Source organism: Biomphalaria glabrata, chromosome 3, assembly GCF_947242115.1.
Source record: "Biomphalaria glabrata chromosome 3, xgBioGlab47.1, whole genome shotgun sequence".
Taxonomy (NCBI): Eukaryota; Metazoa; Mollusca; class Gastropoda; family Planorbidae; genus Biomphalaria; species Biomphalaria glabrata.
The window spans coordinates 46,761,073-46,785,056 of NC_074713.1; the positions used below are offsets into that span (position 1 = coordinate 46,761,073).

The 23,984-nt window shown below is 37.3% G+C and overlaps 1 protein-coding gene across 1 annotated transcript in view; it reads right to left on the reverse strand.

Moving 5' to 3' along the window:
* LOC106061940 (apoptosis-resistant E3 ubiquitin protein ligase 1-like) overlaps positions 1-23,984 on the reverse strand; it is a 119,713-nt gene that overhangs the window by 81,399 nt on the left and 14,330 nt on the right. The gene's annotated exons all lie outside the window — the stretch shown is intronic.

Here is a 23,984-nt window from a genome sequence, read left to right on the forward strand (position 1 = left end):
CGGCTGTCGCCTTACAGTGAATGTCTAGTTTAGGAAAAGGCTGTCGCCTTACAGTGAATGTCTAGTTTAGGAAACGGCTGTCGCCTTACAGTGAATGTCTAGTTTAGGAAACGGCTGTCGCCTTACAGTGAATGTCTAGTTTAGGAAACGGCTGTCGCCTTACAGTGAATGTCTAGTTTAGGAAACGGCTGTCGCCTTACAGTGAATGTCTAGTTTAGGAGACGGCTGTCGCCTTACAGTGAATGTCTAGTTTAGGAAACGGCTGTCGCCTTACAGTGAATGTCTTGTTTAGGAAACGGCTGTCGCCTTAAAGTGAATGTCTTGACAAGCACATCATGGAGACTAGATGTTAGAAACAGCAGAGGGCCAGCCCTATTATATACTCGCCATCCTTCAATCTAGAATCTTCAATGTGTACAGAAAGCCTTTCCTTACCACGTATAATAAAGCTTCAACACAGTCGTAGCCCAAAGAAGCCTCTCTTTAAACTAAAAAAACTGAGCAGCTTTAAGATGACATTTTTAATCCCTCCTAAGCAAAAAAAAAAATCTACTCAGCTCTAATAAATACCTGACATTAGTTGGGGAGAGTACGGCGGTTGGTAGTTGTGCTGGCCACACAATATCCTCGTTAACCGTCAGCCACAGAAACACATGACCTTTACATCATCTGCCCTATAGATCGCAGCTGGCAAGGTCTGAAAGGGGAACTTTACTTTTTTTTTTTACTTTACCCCTGAAACTTTATTTGCTATCATAACATATCACGGTGCAGAGGATGTTAACACACGTCGGTTTCTCTAAGGCCGATGTTTAATGAGGGTGTCCTATTGCCATTCCAAATACCAACCGCCATTACGTTGACATACTGTTAGGTACCGCTAGAGTTGAATGGACTTGGGGAAGGCCGAAATAGTGAATATCCCAGACCTCCACTTCACTCAGGGACACCTCGCGGTCAAGTTGAGAGATGGATAAAAGAAACATAATGAGTCTAAAACTAACACAAAAGATATATGCTGCACATTCGACACTCACACACAAGACAGCTAACACACAGACATGGGTAGCTTCTGCACTTTAGCGGAACAAAGGGCCGACACCTGTTATTGTTGACATTTGGGTGATATTGTAATAGACGTAACTAGTGCTTGGATACTATAGTCAGCGTCGGCGCGAAGTGGTTTTTTTTTTGGGGGGGGGGGGAGGGGTATTTGTTTAGGGTAACTATTGTTATAAAGATTTAGAACCCCACAACTCAGGGAGAAATATGGGGGTTGGGGCCTTGGGGGAGGGGTCCAAATTCTCTACCAGTCTTCCCCCTTTCCTCCTCTTGCATATCTATGCACTGATATTCCTCAGCAGACGATAAAGTGTAATGGGTTTTTAGCCTTCTTGGCTTGGGTTATCTTTACAATCCACTTTATAAGTAAGGAAAAATATTCCGGCATGGTTTCAAGGGATCGATGATCGCAATAGGGGCTGGATATTAATCATGAAACAAACGCGCGCGCACTCACACACGCATGCGCATAACGTTGATCGATGTAAATTTCAAGTGATACAAAAAAAAATGGAAGTGGACATTTTTTTTAATTATTTTATGCATTTGTATGATGAGCAAGTTTTGGATGAACCAAATGTTATTGAAAATCAATGAACTAAACCAGCGATGCCAAACACAAATGTCCATATGTTATATATATTTACATGATGAGTACGTTTTTGGAAGAACCAAGCGTTATCGAAAATCAATGAAATAAACCAGGTTGTGCACAATATCTAAATTTTATGCATTTACATTTCATGATAAGCAAGTGGTTGAACAAACTTATTGAAAATCAATGAACTAAATCAGTGGTTCCAACCTTTATATAACCTGGGCCGCATCACATTTCCGCACAAAAATCAACAACGGATGCAAGCCTTTGCAGCCTTGTTATGTACTGTGGGCTGAAGTTTCGAGAGCGGAAAACATTATCTAGATTGCCGGATGTTGCCCACAGGCCGAAGCTTGGGCATCACTGAACTAAAACTAAAGAACTGATACATTTAATTTCGGGTTTAAAAGAACTAGGGGATCCTAGTTTATGATTGGACGACACTTGAAAAAATAAATCCTTGAAGAATTTAGTAGAATGACTGTTTCCTTGACAGTCCGCAGTGAAGATATCGGCTCCGAATCAGAAACCCCATTAGTAACGAACCATGTTGAGATTACTCCCCTAAAGCACGGAAGAGGAAGCGGGCAGTGAGTTGTAAGGTCGCCTTATCCCCGTACAAGGACAGACCTTTTGCCGCACATGGACCAGTACTCTCTACCTCAATTCCTTGTCCCGATCGTCCCCCATGCAGAGCTCGGTATTCATAAAGAATGTGCTCTATTGTGTCGTCGTCCTTGACGCAGTGGCGGCACCGTGTGTCGTAGTTCTCTTTCCACCGTCCAAAGTACGCTCCTATTGGACAGTGTCCGACTCGGAACTGGGCTAAGACTGCCTGTTCCGCACGGCAGAGCTCCCACCACGCGTCCTTTCGGTCTGGTCTACTCATCTGCCTGTGTAGCTCTCGGCCCTTGTCGGAAGCGTCCCAACTGTCGTACCAAAGTGCCAACAAACGGATGTCGGCTAGGGATCGTACACTTGTGAGAGTGCACGGTTCATCATATTGGGTGCTAAAAATGTCAGCCCTCTGATGACTGACCAGACCACAATGGGATGGAACCCACTGTATAAAAACCGAAGGTCTAGTAGCTCGATTCCCAGAGTTCAATTAACAGTGGGAGGGAGGGGTAAACTAAAGATTTTTGTGCTGGAATTTTATGTCATGTACCTAAGTCTAAATGAGACATTTTATATGCTTTCAAAATCCAACGGGACAGTTGTTTTTACTTTATTTATCATATAGATCAGCAGTTCTCAACCTATGGGTCGCGACCCACTAGGGGGTCGAATAATGATTTGCCTGGAGTCGCCTAAGACCATTGAAAACATAGATTAGAGTACTGCATATGTTAGGCCATGCTTTTTTGTTTTTTAAATAGTTACATAAGTATGCAAAATAAAAATGGTGAATAAGAAATAGAATAGTAAATAGTAAACTGTTTTATAACATTACGAAATGTAGTGTTTATGGTTTTTACGGTTGGGGGGGGGGGGGGGGGGGGTCGCCGTAGAGTGGAGAATCGTAAAATGGGTCGCCGACCTAAAAAGGTTGAGAACCGCTGATATAGATAATCAGAGAGAGAGGAGAGAGAGAGAGAGAGAGAGAGAGAGAGAGAGAGAGAGAGAGAGAGAGAGAGAGAAATGATTTTTTATGCAAAAAAAAAAAAAAGACTGGAAAAGAAGAGAATGTATAGGCGTGTGTGTTGGGGGGGGGGGGGGGGTTAAATGCGCTTTCAATTACCTCCCCACATCCAGCCGGGGACGCCGGTGCTTAGAAAACGGTAAGCCGAGCAAAGCCCAGGCGGAGAGGTTCTACATGGGAAATACAGACTCTGATGCTCTATGCTAATTGATCTCAATGACCATGTAGTCTACATCCAACTGGGAACATCGTCATTATTTAGAGTCTAGATAAACATGTTTTCATACGTCCGCTAGGCTGTGTTTTGTTTTTATTTCTCCTACAATAAACCCAGAAACCTAAACTTTGATTAACTCAATAACATTCAGATTTCACCAAAACAAAGCTTGGTGGAAAACGAAAACATTGCGTCATTCCAGAGATCAGAGCAGAAGTAAAGTACAGCGGGGCGGGAAATGGCATTTTCTTTTTTTTATATATGTAAGAAAAAAAAAGGAGCAAGGGAGAATTATCTTATCTTATATAATACAGACGTTACTTCAAAAAAGAAGATGATTACGTCCTACGCATTATATTTGACATGGAGTATTACATTTTACATTGCTATCTTTGTCTTTATTTATAATACAAAACTTTTTATGGGATGGGTGCAACAGCTACTCATAATTTTACTGAAAAGCTCCTTTTAATTTTTAAATTTAATTATGGATGTTGTATGCATAAACGTATAAACCATTTTTAGAACAAAAGTTTAAAAAAGAAAAGTTATATATATATATATATATATATATACATATATTATATATATGCATATATGGACATATGCAGAAAGAGAGTGAGAGTGAGAGAGAGATGTGCATATATATATATATATATATCATACATGGACACATACAGATATGCTACTATACAAACGCATGTAGATCAACATAATAATCATACAAACGCATGTAGATCAAATCTAGATAAAACCAAATCAAACCATTAAGGTCCCGACTCAAGTAAATGCGTTTATTTTTTTTCCCGTGATTACTTTTTTTTTTTTTAAACTCGGAGATCAAAAGACCAGGAAATTGCTTGTTTATTCTGAGTCCCGGAAACACAACTAGGGTTCCGCTCGCCCTCCCCTTACAGGCATCAGGGTGGTTTTTAAATGGAGGCAATCTCTGCTCACGTCAGCTTGTTCCATGGGAAAGTTTTCTATTCTATTTTGCACTGGTGAGCACCTCGTTTTCACTGCAGATGTTAACCGAGTTGAAAACATAGCACGAAGTCTCAAACGAAATCAAACCATCCCTGACGTTTTTTTTTATTTGATAAACTTAATAGGATTTACGCATTGATAAAACTACATCGCGGGACTATGCGATGCGTTAGGGCGCTTGCGCAATACACAATACGGTTTTTCACAGTAAGGATGCGAAGAAGGGCTAGGGAGCTTTCACACTGCGCGGTGTAGCTAAAATTGCAGTAAGGCGTTTTGAAACATCCGTGTCTTGCCACTGTGAAGCGTCTTGTCTATCCGACTAAATGCAGGCTTTTGCACTAGACGGTATTTACGGCCACGAAAAGTAAACCAATCGCAAAGCAGTGCTTTGAAAGTACATTAATAATAGTGGGGAATAATAATAATAGTGTGGAATTATAATAGAAAGACACACAAGTGTATACACTACTATACCTTTCTTTGGCCAGCGAATTCTAGTATCTATTACATTTAATTGATCAGGTTCGTAAATTCGAGTATCGATTCCTCCCCCCCCCCCAGCTCTCCGACTAATAATAAATGGTTATATTGACACTATCTGACAATTGTTCTGTTTCTCTGTTCTGAATAGAAATATCTGATATGATCTACGATATTTTTTGGCCGGGGCCCTTTTTTCGTATAACATTCTTCAAATCGTAGGCCTAATGCTCACATAATATTTGGGCCGGACCCCCCCCCCTTTTTTTTTCCACTTTCAATAAAACTGCCCGCATTCTAGCAATTCCACTTTTGGCCTGTGAATTCTAGTATATGTTTAATTGTAACGATTCGCTTTAAAACGCCCGCCCATTTACGCATGGAATTCTAGTACTATTTGTTCTAGACGCAAGGTAAGCAGTAACAGGTTAAATTTTTAGTATTTTTTCGTCACCCGGAAGTGGGAGAATGGACCTCATTCACCAATCGTAAACAAACATCAATTAGCCACGTGATAATATTGATAAAACAATGGAAAAAAAACCTGTCACGTGACAGCCTGTGTATTACGTAATTTGTATAGAAGAGATAGAGAACCACGTGGCTAAGTGTTGTTTGTTTACGATTGGTGAATGAGCTAAATTAGTGATAGGTGAGTGAGTCAGAGGCCTTGAGTTTAATATTATAGATTGTTGTATACAATATGAAAAAAAAAATTCAGCTTGATGTAGTAGTGACCTATTGGAGAGTTCACAATGAACTAAATAATGTCAAAGATGCTAAATTGAACGTCACTGTCGCCAACTATATTTTAAAAAAAAAGACCTATAATTGTTGGTGTAAATATTTTATTAATAAGCAATATATTTTTTCAAAAAATGCACACTTTTTATCACTTTAAAATCAACTTCTCAGTTGGCAATAGTGATATGTTGATATAGCGTCACCGACATTGTCGACATTTCAGTCTCACGTTCTGGAGTCGTCTCTCCTAAGACCAAAATGACGACGTCACCTATGCTTCATCATTGACAACCAATCGCTAACCTCTTCCCACCATCACCATTGAAACACACACACACCGTAACAGTTGGTAAAGCACTTGACTAGCAAACCGAAAATCTGGAGTTCAAATCTTGAAAAAAAAAAACAACTAGAAAAACAGTGCATTTTTTTTTAAATTTGGGGCTTAGGAAGTAAACACTCTATACATAAAAATAATCATGTATGTAATATATGCGCTGGGGTTTCTGCACCAAAGTCTAATTGAAATTCAAGGAGTTTTCAAGGAGTTTTCAAGGAGAAATTTAAAAATTCCAGGACATATGAGTTCGCGCCAAAAAATTAAAAAAAATATTTATAGCCCATATATATATATATATATAGGTTGGAATAATTTAGATTTGATTACTAAATAAAAATAACTTACTCAAGATATTCAAAACATGCAAAAAAATACATTATCAACTAGTATGAGTGTAAGGCCTACCATAAAACACATCCTGAACATCCATTCTTTACAATATATTTACATATATACAAGGGTTTTTAATGTTTTTTTAGAGTCCACTGATCTCCCTCACTTTGGTTTCCATTTCCAAAGTCAGTTTTTCAATCTGCTCTTTTTTAAGCTTTGCAGAGCGACGTAAAGCATTGGATTCTATTAAAAATTTGTGACTGTTAGTGTTTTCTGCTTTTTCTGCAAGCTTGTCCGCAGAGTCAGTGAGGCTTGTAATGTCCCTTTCGAACCTAGCTTTTTTGGCTTTCATAGCCTCAAGTTCTTCAAATTGATCGTTTCTTTTCCTTTTTAGGTTCTTTCTTTTTTCCTCCTCAGCCCTTTCTTCCAGATAAATTCTATACTTTGATCTGGCTGAAGCAGCAGCCATTCGCATGCCTGAAGAAATTGTTACATTTTTAATTCCTCCCATTGCTTCAATGCTGTTACAAATCACTCTTGGCTATAAGTGTTCTCTCCATCATGTTGACGCACATTGTCTCTTTATTGGTACTGAAACCTCTCTCGACCTGGGCTTGGCCATGAGACAGAATCAAAATTCCTCTTATTAGTGCCCATAGTTTACTGAATTCACTGTTAATATGTTGATTAAAAAAAGTATCCAGTCTATCACATTGGATACTAAAGGACTGGAATACTATGGAATTTGTGGTGACAATGGAACTGTGCCACTGGGTGAATTCCGACTTGATATCATCACAGTCATCTGCGCTGACACGGCCAAGCTCAACTAAGTAGCTCAAAGTGGCATCTAAGTCTCTTAAAGAACCATCAAAATCTTCTACAATGTTTTTAGGCTGTAGCCATTTCAAACACTGGACAAGCTGATTTTTCAGTGGAGATTTTGTCATTAATTTTATGGCTGTTGTTACCAGAAACTTTCTGCTCTCCATCTGGAAGTTGAAAATATCCCTTGCACTGGCTTTACTCTTAATTTCCTTGACAGCAGATTTGGCTTTAAAACCTATGTCAACTTCTCCAGGAGGCAGAAGATTTTTTATATCTGACAAATCTGCACTAAGCAGTGCTGTAACTGAAGTGCATTCTTTAAAGACAGCTGGTGTCACAAATCTTTGCAACAATGACCGAAGCATGTTGAAGAGGTCTTGGGCCATAAAGGGCAACAGTGGTGCATCTGTTTGATATCTTTTTAAAAAAGGTTGCAAAACCTTTGCAATGGATATGAAGCTTTCAATTTTGGCAATTAGTAGTACATCATCCATACAGCCTTTCAGGTGCTCAAAAGACTTTGTGTTGATTGCCTTTTTAGCAGTAATTAAAGACTGAATGAATTTTTTTACGTGGGGCCATACTTTGAGAGCTCTCTCTGCCACCTCAACATTCTCCACCCATCGATGCTGACAGTGTTTTGGCTAGGATCAATGACTTGAGCAGCTTGCACCTGTGGGGTTGGTGGCATAGCTGTAGGACAAGTGACAGTCGCTGTAACTGTAGCAGCCTTTTTAGCAAATATGGGTGCAATCATTAAGCAGCCATCTGACTTTCCAGACTCTCGCTTGTGTTTATCTGATTTCATATGAGATTTAAGTGCTGCTTCACCCATGCATAATATGTCAATTTGTTTTTTACAATGACGACAAAAGGCTTTGGTGTCACTGACGGATGATTTTTGAAGCCAAGATCTGTAAATATCTTTTTCAAGCCAAAGCGCATTAAACGATGTCCCGTATTTAGGCATTGTAATACAAATGTAGGTTATAGATCTAGATCTAGATTTGGATATCTAGTATTCTAGGACAGTCCGATCAGATGATAGAACAATCAAGTCTCAAGACTAGAGCTACGTAACAGACTATAAATCTCTAGCTTAGGCTTAGATAAAGACTTGATTAAAGTTAAACCAAAGCCAAAGCACAAATCACAATAAAAGAAACGTAGATCATATACTTTATAGATTCTAGATCTCGAATAATCTAGATCTAGTAATAATAATCTAGTCTAGATATATTTAGATCTAGGCCTAGATCTAATTATTAAATTCACAATGCACATAGATCTAAGTAATAATATGATCCGATGAAAATATAAAGGCACAAAATGAAACAGGAAAACAGTTTTGAAGATGCGTAACGTAAACTTTTGATCCAATTTGGATGAAAATCAACGTGTCCACTGAAAAAACGATCCGATATCGATGCTTAATTATTTATATAGTGAAGGAGCGGTAAACACCTTCTGCGCAGACTCGGAAACGGTAATTTTGAATTTATTTCCGCCCGCGCCGGCCCATCCTCTAATAATTTTTTTTTTAAGCCGATTTTTTTTTTTTTTTTTCCCGATCGGCGAAATTCCAGGACATTCAAGGAGATATTTTAAAATTCCAGGAGATTTCAAGGACTTTTTCAGTTTTTTTGAAATTCAAGGAGATTCAAGGACATCCTTGAATTTCAGGAGGCCGCGGACACCCTGGCTGAGGTACATTTTATCATCATCTCTTTGGAGACGCCTATTACACCCCTCCAGACCACGTCTTGATATGAATCCCCAACTTGTATAATGTATCTACTTCCAGACGCACCTAAGTACCAAGCCGCTCGAAGTGACTATCTTAACACCCCAAATTAACATTCGAATTCCTTCACTACTCCCACACAAGACGAATTACTTGAGAAATATGAGGCTTACATTATTCAACACTAGAGCCGGCCCTGTTTAATGTGTTTTTATTGGACCCGGGATGAAATCAATAGTTACTCATAACTGGAGGCTGTAGGAGCAAGGGTCCAGAGACCAGTGTGAAACATTTCCGGAATGAAACGTCGGTGAAAAAAAAAAGACAAATAGAAATGACAGTAAAAAAAAGATCTTTCTCTTTTGCTAGTTCAATCTCTTTTAAAATTACCTCTAGACTTCAAGCAAGCGCAATAGTTCTAAAGTTGAGTCGTAAGTACCTATAAAGCTGTGTTCTTGGTATTTCATAAGTAGTGTAATGTCCCCATCAAGCTGTGTTCGTGGTACTTACTACCCAATCAAGATGCGTTTGTGATACTTTTAAATTTGGCAACATAGTTGTGGTTTAAAAAAATGTCCGCTTATCGTCTGCTCGTAATGTGTAATACACAAGTAGCTCCGGATTTACTGCATTGCGATAAATCTAAAAATTGACTTTTTTTTTTTTTACTAAAATATGCAATTTAAATAATTCAATTTTTAAAATCAAAGGAAAATTTAATTTGATTTAAAAGTACTGTTATCCTTAACTTATTATCAGTAATCAATAGGTTAATTGTTTGGATTGATTCATATCTTATCTATGTCTAGGAATAATTGTGCCAACTGTTTCAACTTGATCCAAGAAAGACTGTACGAGAAATAACGTGTACAAATATTTTACCAGACTGACAGACAGACAGACAGTTGATATATATACATTGTAAAACAAATGTCAAAGAACTTTTCCGAACAAAAAGACATCACCAGTAATGGTCGAATAGGTTAGGGCAGGGGTGGGCAACCTTTTTGTATCGAGGGCCGCATTAAAAAAAATTCGGAATGGCGGGCCGCACATATATATATATATATATAACTTAGAAAGATACGCTAGCTAACACGTTTCTTTCTTTTTTTTCCCACACTCCACGTTGAAAAAATACAACAAAAAATAGCAATGTTTGAAACCAATTTTACGATTTAAAAAAAAAACTGCTGTTCTCTTTTTAAATCACAATATCCTCACAAATATACAGTTGTACTTAATGTGCAATTTTTTATTTTTTACACTCGTGCATAATGTTACGGAACTGTTAAACTATATTACTAGCTGTTGCCCTTGTGACTGCTGTCAAATTACAGTCAGTCAACATTGACCAGTGAACTGCCTGATCTGGAAGCCAATGTGCGGTTCATCTCAGATATAGGATTACTGATCTGAACCCTCCAACATGTAAAATGAGAACGAAGAAGAGCAAGAAGAACAGATGTATGAAATAGTATGAACAAACAGTATGAACAGCAAAGTTTTTTTTTTTTTTAAAGTGTGGAAATACAGCTTCTGGCATCAATAAGACTCCCGTCTAAGTACTGACTGGAACTTCTCTTTGCTTTGAGCTATATCCTCTGGAGCTGAATCAGCTTCTGCGCTTAAGGTGAGCTGATGGTATTGAACAAGGCTCTTGACGTCTTAAAATTTGCTTTTACAAATTGCACAATTATGGAATCTAGTGTTGTACTTTTAATCATTTCACTAGAAATAGTTTCATCTTTCAGCAAAGGAAAATGACACAAATTATTTTCTTTTGCTTGCATGTAAAAATGGGAAACCTTGTTTGAAAAGATTTAACACACATTTACATTTCACATGCAAGCAATCAATTGCATTAGAGCTCATAAAAAATATCAAATCTTTTTTCCACTCTTCATTATAAATATTGGTAACAAAGCCAGAGTCAATGTCCTTCAAGTAACAACAATTTCTATCTTAAGAATTCATATTCTTCTCATTTGCCTTGCCCATGCTAAGCTAGCGGATACATATAATTTATTTCGTTCATAAATCGGAACTATCCGTAGTTACAATCCTTAGCTCTATTAAGCTTCTTTACTACGTTTAGTTTGCAATTGTAATGTTGAAATTTTATGCAGCTTTGTGCAAACTTTCCTGTTTAGAGTTTATGGTTGGGATATTTTTTATTAAATAAAAAACACTATTTTTCACAGTCAAAGATCGAGCTCCATCAGTTGTTACACTTGCCATCTTGTTCCAAGTCTACCCAACACTCAGAGATTGTGTCTTGAATAGAGTGTATTGATGTATAGCCAATAAGCATAATCTTCGTTTACTTGAAACTTTTAATAATGAGACAGGGCAAAACTGATTTCTGTAGGTGTCGGCGGGCCGCATAAAACACTCCGGCGGGCCGCATGTGGCCCGCGGGACGTAATTTGCCCACCCCTGGGTTAGGGCTTTATGCCTGCACAGTTGGGTCAATGGTTCAACGCCACATGAAAATAGGGGTGGTCTTCAAATGTCAGACACTCTGTACAGATGAAGGTGAAGACAAAATATCTGAATCATTGTCTCGTAGGCAAGGAATCTGGCGTTGCTAGGAAACAAAGTCCATTTATTGTTGGAACTTTCTTTTGATGCAGCAGTTACAAAGGAAGTAGTCCCCTAGATTTAAGAGGTAGTTCCCTAGATGACAGAAGTAGTCCCTTATATGACAGAAGTTCCCTAGATGACAGAAGTAGTTCCTTATATGACAGAAGTTCCCTAGATGACAGAAGTAGTCCCTTATATGACAGAAGTTCCCTAGATGACAGAAGTAGTCCCTTATATGACAGAAGTTCCCTAGATGACAGAAGTAGTCCCTTATATGACAGAAGTTCCCTAGATGACAGAAGTAGTCCATTATATGACAGAAGTTCCCTAGATGACAGAAGTAGTCCCTTATATGACAGAAGTTCCCTAGATGACAGAAGTAGTTCCCTAGATTTAAGAGGTAGGTAGTTCCCTAAATGACAGAAGTAGTCCCCTTTATAACAGAAGTAGTCCCCTTTATGACAGAAGTAGTCACCTATATGACAGAAGAATTTCCCAAGGTAACAGAAGTAGTTCCCTAAATGACAGAAATAGTCCCCTAGATAACAGAAGTAGTCCCCTAGATAACATAAGTAGTCCCCTAGATAACAGAAGTTGTCCCCTAGATAACAGAAGTAGTCCCCTAGATAACAGAAGTAGTCCCCTAGATAACAGAAGTAGTCCCCTAGATAACAGAAGTAGTCCCCTAGATAACAGAAGTAGTCCCCTAGATAACAGAAGTAGTCCCCTAGATAACAGAAGTAGTCCCCTAGATAACAGAAGTAGTCCCCTAGATGATAGAGGTAGTTCCCATTGTCTTCCAAGGATGAACAACACACCTAAGTATAACTACAAACATTTTTTTAAAAATTCAAACTATTAAGTCAAGTTTGTTTTCCTACGCAACTGTTGGCCTCATTTTGGGACATAGATTATGTGTAACGAATTTTCAGAGTACAACAGACTCCCGGGACCACCTACGAGTTTGTGAAATACACTTTATCTTTACTAGAGCTATCTTATTATTTTAAAAAAGGATCATTAGAGCACAATAAATTAGAATTGTAATTGCTAAGTCCTAGAGCCCCTCTCCCCCAATCACCACATCATATTTCTAGAAACCTAACGCAGATGTAGGTGAATCAGAGCGATGTTTGAAGTGATTGATGGGGAAACACATCCCAGACTATCATCAGATACGCGAGGGCCTATTCACACACACACACACGTTGAACGCACACAAGAACGAAGCACTCACACACACACACGCGCGATGCACTCACACACGCGCGAGCGCAATTAATGTTATGAGTATCTCGTGTTGGCACAACTGTTTCCGCCATGCGGACGTTAAGTGCAGATTAATTAATTGGTTTCCCTCTCCCAAACGACACCCCACCCCCTGCCTCGTTCTTCCCAAATCGGAGGACACAGCATTGACAACAACAACAACAACAAATCTGGCCAGTTGATGCCGAACTGAACTGCTAAGCGGTCTTGTTGCTACCCGAGATAAGATCTGAATTCTGGCTAGAATTGTTTGAATGCTTGGGGTCTGTTGTTCTGAAGCTTTCCGAGCTCAATTTAAAGAAACAACTTAGATTCATGGCAGGGGCGGACTGGCTATATGGGCAACTGGGCAAATGCCCGGTGGGCCAGTTGGGCTGTCGAATGGGCCACATTAAATGTCAGTAAGTCCCGTAAACTTGATTGGTTTCACCCTACCTTTCATAAAAACCTTTACCTACATAACTGTGCATTAAAGCTACATAATTCGATATAATGGATATTGGCTTACAGCAGTTTACCGTGCCTCTGTAATAATCCTCTTTACACTCTAAGAGATTAACAAACAACATAAAACCTATGTTGTTGTTGTTTTTTTTATAGTCCTGTAGAAGTCGAACTAATATGAACATACTCGTGGGAATCTAAAAAGGGACCCTGAACTTAAAAATTAGGAAGTATTCCCTCATGTTAGGGAGTTTCCAGCAGTCTGTAGACCCACTGTTACTAAAATTGACTCAGTGATGGATTATCCTCTCTACTGTGCATTGTATAATTGGATTGGTCGGTTCGTCGCAAGATCACGGGATTTCTCAGCTACGAAGTCATTGAGAAACCACAATTATTATTTCAACAGTTAAAAGAACAAAACAACTGAGAGATAAAAAAGCAAAAAAAAAAAAAAAAATAGCTGGAATCCTCTGCCCAGAGATGCAGTCAAATTACTCCCCAGAGATGTAGTCAAATTACTCCCCAATTGGCTCAAACAATTCAGGAATCCTTCGTGAATCTCATAATGACTTTCACGAAGGAACATTCACAACCCCATTTACTCCTGGAGATCATGCCACTATAGACGATATAGAAACACGAACTCAAAAAAAAAGTTGCAGACATAACGCTCTAATTCATGTCTATACATGCGCGCCAACTTCTTTTAGTAAGTTCATGTATCTAAATGTGATCACCAAAACGGTGGAGTAGTGTCTTGAAACAGTGTTGTTATTTGACGTTGACTTACCAGTGAAGCATTAAACAATTGAGGTAACGAATTGATGAATTGAAATACAACACTTGGTATTGAAGAGCGATGTCTATTGTGGAGATGGTATTATGGAGATGTTGTCTTGTAATAACTGTCCCAATGGCTAGTCGTGAATTGAGGTTTTATGGAGATGTTGTCTTGTAATAACTGTCCCAATGGCTAGTCATGAATTGAGGTTTTATGGAGATGTTGTCTTGTAATAACTGTCCCAATGGCTAGTCATGAATTGAGGTTTTATGGAGATGTTGTCTTGTAATAACTGTCCCAATGGCTAGTCATGAATTGAGGTTCTATGGAGATGTTGTCTTGTAATAACTGTCCCAATGGCTAGTCATGAATTGAGGTTTTATGGAGATGTTGTCTTGTAATAACTGTCCCAATGGCTAGTCATGAATTGAGGTTTTATGGAGATGTTGTCTTGTAATAACTGTCCCAATAGCTAGTCATGAATTGAGGTTTTATGGAGATGTTGTCTTGTAATAACTGTCCCAATGGCTAGTCATGAATTGAGGTTTTATGGAGATGTTGTCTTGTAATAACTGTCCCAATGGCTAGTCATGAATTGAGGTTTTATGGAGATGTTGTCTTGTAATAACTGTCCCAATGGCTAGTCATGAATTGAGGTTTTATGGAGATGTTGTCTTGTAATAACTGTCCCAATGGCTAGTCATGAATTGAGGTTTTATGGAGATGTTGTCTTGTAATAACTGTCCCAATGGCTAGTCATGAATTGAGGTTTTATGGAGATGTTGTCTTGTAATAACTGTCCCAATGGCTAGTCATGAATTGAGGTTTTATGGAGATGTTGTCTTGTAATAACTGTCCCAATGGCTAGTCATGAATTGAGGTTTTATGGAGATGTTGTCTTGTAATAACTGTCCCAATGGCTAGTCATGAATTGAGGATACAACTATTTTGAATGAAATCATCAACTAGTACTAATGTAAGTGACTTGTCAAATAAGTTTTCTACCCGATTCTGCATATAAAGAAAAAGCTAAAAAGCGAGAGTTGCTGCTGAAGACATTTCTCTGTTGCAAGAACGTGTCACGTGACTTATGTCTCAAATTGTTTTTTTTTTTTTTACATGATTTGGTTGTTACTTCCAGCTAGCCACTAAACATCTCACAGGACAGGGGGAAAGGTGAAGGGAGGCGAGTGGGCTGCAGGCAGAGTTCGAACCTGACACCATCGAGACGATACTCCAGAGCGCATAACACACGAACAGGCAGCCACCCAGCGTTATGCTTTATTCTTTAATTTATACCAAAATAATGTTTAAAAAAAAATATTAAGATTACGACTGCACTGTAGATTTTTTTTTGTTTTACCAATTGAGATTTCCTCTAGCACCAAAGTCTATTTATAAACAGCAAGTTAGAGAAACCCACGTTTGCATACTTGCCATAATTTAAATGTTTTTTTTTCTTTCCCATTAGTCGCGAAGATCTTGGTGTCACTTCAATAAAAAGAAAATAAACATGTGATCAATTACCTCCCCTCCTTTTTTTAATAAAAATTTGGAATAGCAACGTAGACTAGATGTGTCCGGAGAAGAGAGGTTACTGATAACCTGACGTCATGTTTAAACAACAAACTGCCATTTCCACGATCACACTTGACCATTAGCTGTCCAGCTACAGTGGTTGAGTCCGCGCGTGCACCAACTGTTCATTCCTAGTGCACAGAAATAAGGCTCTATGCACGCAGCGTTGTTGTTGGTCGGTCGTTGACTTGTAGCACCAGATTGCTAGTACAACTAAACCCATGTAGGCGTAGTCTAGTTTTAATTGTAGGACTTGAAATAAATTGAACAAACTTCTTCTTGAAAACAAAACTATATATAACTTTTATTCCAATATAGACCATTTCAAATTAGATGAAACGAAATAAATCTAGTCACGATATAAACTCGTGTTTTAAAGAAAATTTAACTCACTACAAAAACACGTCTTTACACTCTCGCTTCTTTGGGTCGTCTCTCGTTCTTAACATCGATTATGACAGAGACGCTTATCTTGCATCATTCTACAAGACTAACAATTAACGCTCCCTTTCTTCATCATCACCTTGGGAACATACACACACTCCATAACAAGCGTGTGGTTGTGATGTGTTCGCACATCAGTGGTTGTGATGTTTTCATACGCGTGTCATTGTGTTGTGTCATGTGTATCTGTGATGTGTCCATGTAGTCGTAATTGGGGTGTGTCTCTAAATGTGTGGCCGTGGTGTGTCCTCAAGTTTGACGTGGTGTCTGTGAGGATGTCATGTGAGAGAGTTTGTAGTCAACGGCGACAATGTCGATCAGCAGACGTGAAACTATCAAAACGAAAATTCAGAATATACATGTCAGTGAGAGGTCCACCATTGTTAAAAAGTGAAACAGTTCCCTTGGCTTAAGTTGTTAACGAAACAAAATGAAGTAACGCGCTCTGTTTCAAATACACTGGAGTGAAACATGAAAGTCTGTTGGACGAGGTGTAGAAACAAACAATGAATATGTAAAGTAAAGAGGTCATGCTGGGTCAAGCTGGTTTTCACGATTCGTTTTCTTGTGCACTGTTCAATTCTCCTGCTCCGAGACCGCCTCTGCCGCAGCGCCCATGAATCTCATCAATTTCATAGTCTGGCATAGAAACTGTAGTTGTTTCTCTTTCCCCCTACAAAGTCTCAGTGCTCCAACCGATAAAGCTTCCTCTCTACGGGTATCCCTTAGTCTCAGTGCTCCAAGCGATAAAGCTTCCTCTCTACGGGTATCCCTTAGTCTCAGTGCTCCAACCGATAAAGCTTCCTCTCTACGGGTATCCCTTAGTCTCAGTGCTCCAACCGATAAAGCTTCCTCTCTACGGGTATCCCTTAGTCTCAGTGCTCCAAGCGATAAAGCTTCCTCTCTACGGGTATCCCTTAGTCTCGGTGCTCCAAGCGATAAAGCTTCCTCTCTACGGGTATCCCTTAGTCTCGGTGCTCCAAGCGATAAAGCTTCCTCTCTACGGGTATCCCTTAGTCTCAGTGCTCCAAGCGATAAAGCTTCCTCTCTACGGGTATCCCTTAGTCTCGGTGCTCCAAGCGATAAAGCTTCCTCTCTACGGGTATCCCTTAGTCTCAGTGCTCCAAGCGATAAAGCTTCCTCTCTACGGGTATCCCTTAGTCTCATTTCTAAGATAACCCACTCTTAAGTTTAGGCCTTCTGGGAAATGGTTTTGCCGGGACCGTGAACTAACTCCACAATCAATCCACAAACAAGTTCTAGCTCTGTAGCGTGAAGCTGGTACTGTTTGGGGATTAGAGAGACAGACCTACGTAAAAACACAGGAAGGAAATCTAGTGACACAGCAATTAAAGGTAGCCGGGGATCAGTGAAATGGTACTGTACAATTTAATATCACAAACTGAATAGGCTTTATTCAAGCAACATGGGCAATACTGCAAGTATAAACGCACACTATAAATTAATTCAAATAATAGATTCGCAGTGAATGTCTGAAATGAAACACAATCATCAAATGACCCCGAAATTTCACCTTCGAAGAATAAAACTAGAATTATCTGGCTTTCGGTTAATATGACATTTTGCTTTATTGTTAGTCCTGTTGAGGTTTGTACCAGCTATTTTTAGCTCCAACTAGAAATTTCGTGAAAAATAAAAATGTAACGAAACTATGTTCTTTGTTATTGGCGACCATTTGCAAGTTGTATCACGTGACATACACTGAAGCATAAACGCATACACATATATACCTTTCACGCACAATCTCAGACTCAGAGACCCCTTGCCACGCTAAATCTCAAGCTCTACTCAGAAGGACAAGATAGTCCTTCTCTCAAAGTTTATCGCGCAGATTTGTACCAAACATTCGGTCATTTCTAAACACATTCTGTACACTTGAGTCACTCGCCCATGCGCCCATTATTTCACACTTATAGAGTTAAGTGCAAGGGTGGACAACCTATGATGTATGCGCCAAAGGGGCGCCGATCTGCAGAGAATAGATTGATGGGATTTTAACTCATTGGCCACCCTCATGTTTTAATAGGCCCCGCACTCAGAACACGAAAAGTGAAGGATTTAGTTTCAGATTTTCTAAGTCTTAGTAATCAAAGTCTGTAATCACAGACCTTATTTTGAATGTAATCACAAACCTTATTTTGAATGTAATCACAAACCTTATTTTGAATGTAATCACAGACCTTATTTTGAATGTAATCACAAACCTTAGTTTGATTGTAATCACAGACCTTATTTTGAATGCAATCACAGACCTTATTTTGAATATAATCACAGACCTTATTTTGAATGTAATCACAGACCTTATTTTGAATGTAATCACAAACCTTATTTTGAATGTAATCACAGACCTTATTTTGAATGTAATCACAGACCTTATTTTGAATGTAATCACAAACCTTATTTTGAATGTAATCACAGACCTTATTTTGAATGTAATCACAAACCTTAGTTTGATTGTAATCACAGACCTTATTTTGAATGCAATCACAGACCTTATTTTGAATATAATCACAGACCTTATTTTGAATGTAATCACAGACCTTATTTTGAATGTAATCACAAACCTTATTTTGAATGTAATCACAGACCTTATTTTGAATGTAATCACAGACCTTATTTTGAATGTAATCACAAACCTTATTTTGATTGTAATCACAGACCTTATTTTGAATCCAATCACAGACCTTATTTTGAATGTAATCACAAACCTTATTTTGAATGTAATCACAGACCTTATTTTGAATGTAATCACAAACCTTATTTTGAATGTAATCACAGACCTTATTTTGATTGTAATCACAGACCTTATTTTGAATGCAATCACAGACCTTATTTTGAATGCAATCACAGACCTTATTTTGAATGTAATCACAAACCTTATTTTGAATGTAATCACAAACCTTATTTTGAATGCAATCACAAACCTTATTTTGAATGCAATCACAGACCTTATTTTGAATGTAATCACAAACCTTATTTTGAATGTAATCACAAACCTTATTTTGATTGTAATCACAGACCTTATTTTGAATGCAATCACAGACCTTATTTTGAATGCAATCACAGACCTTATTTTGAATGTAATCACAGACCTTATTTTGAATGCAATCACAGACCTTATTTTGAATGCAATCACAAACCTTATTTTGAATGTAATCACAAACCTTATTTTGAATGTAATCACAGACCTTATTTTGAATGTAATCACAAACCTTATTTTGAATGTAATCACAAACCTTATTTTGAATGTAATCACAGACCTTATTTTGAATGTAATCACAAACCTTAGTTTGATTGTAATCACAGACCTTATTTTGAATGCAATCACAGACCTTATTTTGAATATAATCACAGACCTTATTTTGAATGTAATCACAGACCTTATTTTGAATGTAATCACAAACCTTATTTTGAATGTAATCACAGACCTTATTTTGAATGTAATCACAGACCTTATTTTGAATGTAATCACAAACCTTATTTTGAATGTAATCACAGACCTTATTTTGAATGTAATCACAAACCTTAGTTTGATTGTAATCACAGACCTTATTTTGAATGCAATCACAGACCTTATTTTGAATATAATCACAGACCTTATTTTGAATGTAATCACAGACCTTATTTTGAATGTAATCACAAACCTTATTTTGAATGTAATCACAGACCTTATTTTGAATGTAATCACAGACCTTATTTTGAATGTAATCACAAACCTTATTTTGATTGTAATCACAGACCTTATTTTGAATCCAATCACAGACCTTATTTTGAATGTAATCACAAACCTTATTTTGAATGTAATCACAGACCTTATTTTGAATGTAATCACAAACCTTATTTTGAATGTAATCACAGACCTTCTTATTTTGAATGTAATCACAGACCTTATTTTGAATGTAATCACAAACCTTATTTTGATTGTAATCACAGACCTTATTTTGAATGCAATCACAGACCTTATTTTGAATGTAATCACAAACCTTATTTTGAATGCAATCACAAACCTTATTTTGAATGCAATCACAAACCTTATTTTGAATGCAATCACAGACCTTATTTTGAATGTAATCACAAACCTTATTTTGAATGTAATCACAAACCTTATTTTGATTGTAATCACAGACCTTATTTTGAATGCAATCACAGACCTTATTTTGAATGCAATCACAGACCTTATTTTGAATGTAATCACAGACCTTATTTTGAATGCAATCACAGACCTTATTTTGAATGCAATCACAGACCTTATTTTGAATGTAATCACAAACCTTATTTTGAATGTAATCACAGACCTTATTTTGAATGTAATCACAAACCTTATTTTGAATGTAATCACAAACCTTATTTTGAATGTAATCACAAACCTTATTTTGAATGTAATCACAGACCTTATTTTGAATGCAATCACAGACCTTATTTTGAATGTAATCACAGACCTTATTTTGAATGTAATCACAGACCTTATTTTGAATGTAATCACAGACCTTATTTTGAATGTAATCACAGACCTTATTTTGAATGCAATCACAGACCTTATTTTGAATGTAATCACAGACCTTATATTGAATAGATGTACGTCTTTTTTAAACTATTGAATTAAATCCACTGTTTTAGATGTATCCATGATAGGCCTATATTATAGTTATTAACTATGATGATGAACACAAAAAATGTATTGGTCTGCATTATTCTACTACAATTGAATAAACTTATATTTGGTAGAAAGATTATTAAATGCGAATGCGTAATACAATGTTATGTAATGTAATGAAAAAAAGAACCACAGGGACGCTTTATAAAAAAATAGTCTTTCCAGTTAACATAGACATGAGCTGAGAACAAAACACAAACTAAACAATGAAACAAGGTACAGGATGATTCTACTCGGAAATGACCAAATATTTCGTAATATATAAAGATAAGGGCGAGTCCCCGAAAACTGACAACCTTTTCAAATGTAATTAAAAACAAGTCTACTTGAGGTTCTTCCCCATCTCCCACCAAACAATGCGAGAACATGAACAATAGAAAAGCAAAAGTTGATAGCAAGCGTCAGTTGAAATATGGAAACATTAATTGTTATGCATTTCGAGCCCATTAGGAAAACCAATATTCATTGTTTGTGAACACAGATTCTCGAAGAGATATTTTCAGACATTCTATAAAACATCAAGTTGAAATAGAAGAAAGCCAGAAGAGAATGTCTGACTCTTGACTTTTTTTTCTAAGAATGTGTGGTCAAACAAACAAAGAATGTGTGGTCAAGAAAAAAAAGGAGGAATTAAAAGAGGCGAAAACTGTCAAGAGACGTTGTGAATGAAGCAATACTTAAAGCATCCTACGAATTCGTGCTTGTCTTGTCTCAATGCAGACATTTACAAGACAGATTGAGGAACTTTCTCAAGACCTGAGGATGCTCTTTCTGTTCAGTTTCCATGAACGAATCTTTTCTATCCGTGATGTAGTCCAATGATGCATTTTATAAGAGGAATTGGTATTCATTTTAGAGGTCTTATTGAGGGAGGTACCAAAACTGTATGTATTATAACAGGAGGAACTATGAAAGGAGGTAACCGGAGGTAGTATAATTAGACGCATTATGATGTATTATCACTAGAGGTATTATGTGGTAATTATCACTGGAGGTATTATGAGGTATTATCACTGGAGGTATTATGGGGTATTATTACTGGAGGTATTATAATGTGAAGTATTACAGTACTCGGACAACCGTCTTCATTCATCATTCTGGTTTAAAAAAAATTGTGTTTAAAAAAAAGCTGGAACATTTTCCACTATGATGGCTGCTATCAACGCTTGTCCCAAGGGATCACTTGCTAACCATGCCAAGTCCTTGGGGAGCTTGGCCAATGTCCCAACATCAACACACACACACCGGAGATCAAATACTAAAAAACGCCCGTACAACGGTCAATGAGGATAAGATTAAGATCTCGCTGGTTCTGGCGCAAACCATGGCGACCAACTCAGGAACCTTCAGAAATCAATAAGAGTCAGAATATTAAAGTCTCTTTCCCAAGTCCATGAGAATGTCACATGATGAAGCACGAGGTTAGAGTCGAAGAATTGAACGTATGCTGTTTTAAGATGCCTGTGTAGTTAGTGATATTTAAAAATGTATTAAAGTAAGATTATTTCACTTTCTGGTTATTCACTAACTCTTGGGACGCACCTCCATGCTACAGCTGGGAACAATTGCACCCCCCCCCTATTTTTACAAAGCTTCTATCAGCTCACTACGTCTGCCTGTCTGTCTGGTACAAAGTTTGAACACGTTATTTCTCTTACTTCCCTTTCTGGATCAAGTTAAAAACTAGGCAAAGTTTTTCATTTTTTCCTAACAAAGCATGAATCAATAAAAATATAACCAATTAATTAATTAATTTGTAGTAATTAATTTTGTTTTATGTTGAAAAGGATGAAAATCTTAAAGTATTGAGATATATTAATGTTTTAAAAAAAGAGTGAAGTGCTCCCCCTTAGAACAGCTCTGGGAACATAGATCTACTTGAAACATCTGAGAAATATCTAAAAAGACCAACATCATATTATGAAGAGTGCATATCAAATATTGAGAGGACATCTGAAACATTAGCAATTGGAAACATTAGGAGGACACCTGGGATGTTAGGAGGACCTATGAAACATTATGAGGACATCTGAAACATGAAGATGGCATCTGAAACATTATGAGGACATCTGAAACATTACAAGGACATCTGGAACATTACAAGCACATCTGGAACATTATTAGGACATCTGAAACATTATGAGGACATCTGAAACATGAAGAGGACAACTGGAACATGAAGAGGACATCTGGAACATGAAGAGGACATCTGGAACATGAAGAGGACATCTAAAACATGAGATGAACATTTGAAACATCTGAAACACATTTTGAAATGTGAAGGAAAAAAAAATTTTTTAAAATATAAACAAAAAAATTCTGCACATTTTGGAAAGAAAGCAAAATTTAGAAAAATGCCTTTTTTTAAAAGCTTAAAATTTAATTCAAATTAATCTTGTTAAAAAAAACAGTCTTCAAGTTGTCCTGTAAGTTTCAGTGGAAAAAGAAATACCTCAACGTCCAGTAAGTGCAAGTCATCAAAGTTATTGAGATAAAAGAAAGGGGCCGCATTGTTCCCAGAGTTCACCAGGAAGTCATCAATAATGTACGCAGTTAAAGTCATTGATCCCAAAGTGAAATCATTCAATTGCATTTAGGCAATGGACCAAATCTCCCACAGTGTGGTCTTCTCAATATAATGGAAATCACAGTGAAGATTGATTTGATATCTATGATTATAATGAGGTTTTGAGATAGAAAGATTGATTTGATATCTATGATTATAATGAGGTTTTGAGATAGAAAGATTGATTTGATATCTATGATTATAATGAGATTTTGAGATAGAAAGATTGATTTGATATCTATGATTATAATGAGGTTTTGAGATAGAAAGATTGATTTGATATCTATGTTTATAATGAGGTTTTGAGATAAAAAGCGTGCAAGTTTTTCTGCCAGCGCATTTCTTTGTGTTGAACTATTATATAATTTTATTAACTAAACAAATGAAGGGGCCTTTGCAGTATTTTTTTAAAGAGCCAAATTGAATTATTTTCCATATACATTGTTGCCTTGACAGTGAAGAAGTCAAGTTTTTTTTTTTTTTTTTTGTTGTTGTTTGTTGCTGGGTTTTTTTAGCGGGGAAAGGGGACATGATATTTTTATTTTCTAAACTTTTTGGTTTAAAATATCTGGAGGTTATTGAAGGTCACAATAAATCAACAACTGGGCCATGGACAGTGAGGGAATGCCTCCAGATTTCACAAAATAAGTATTTAAAAAT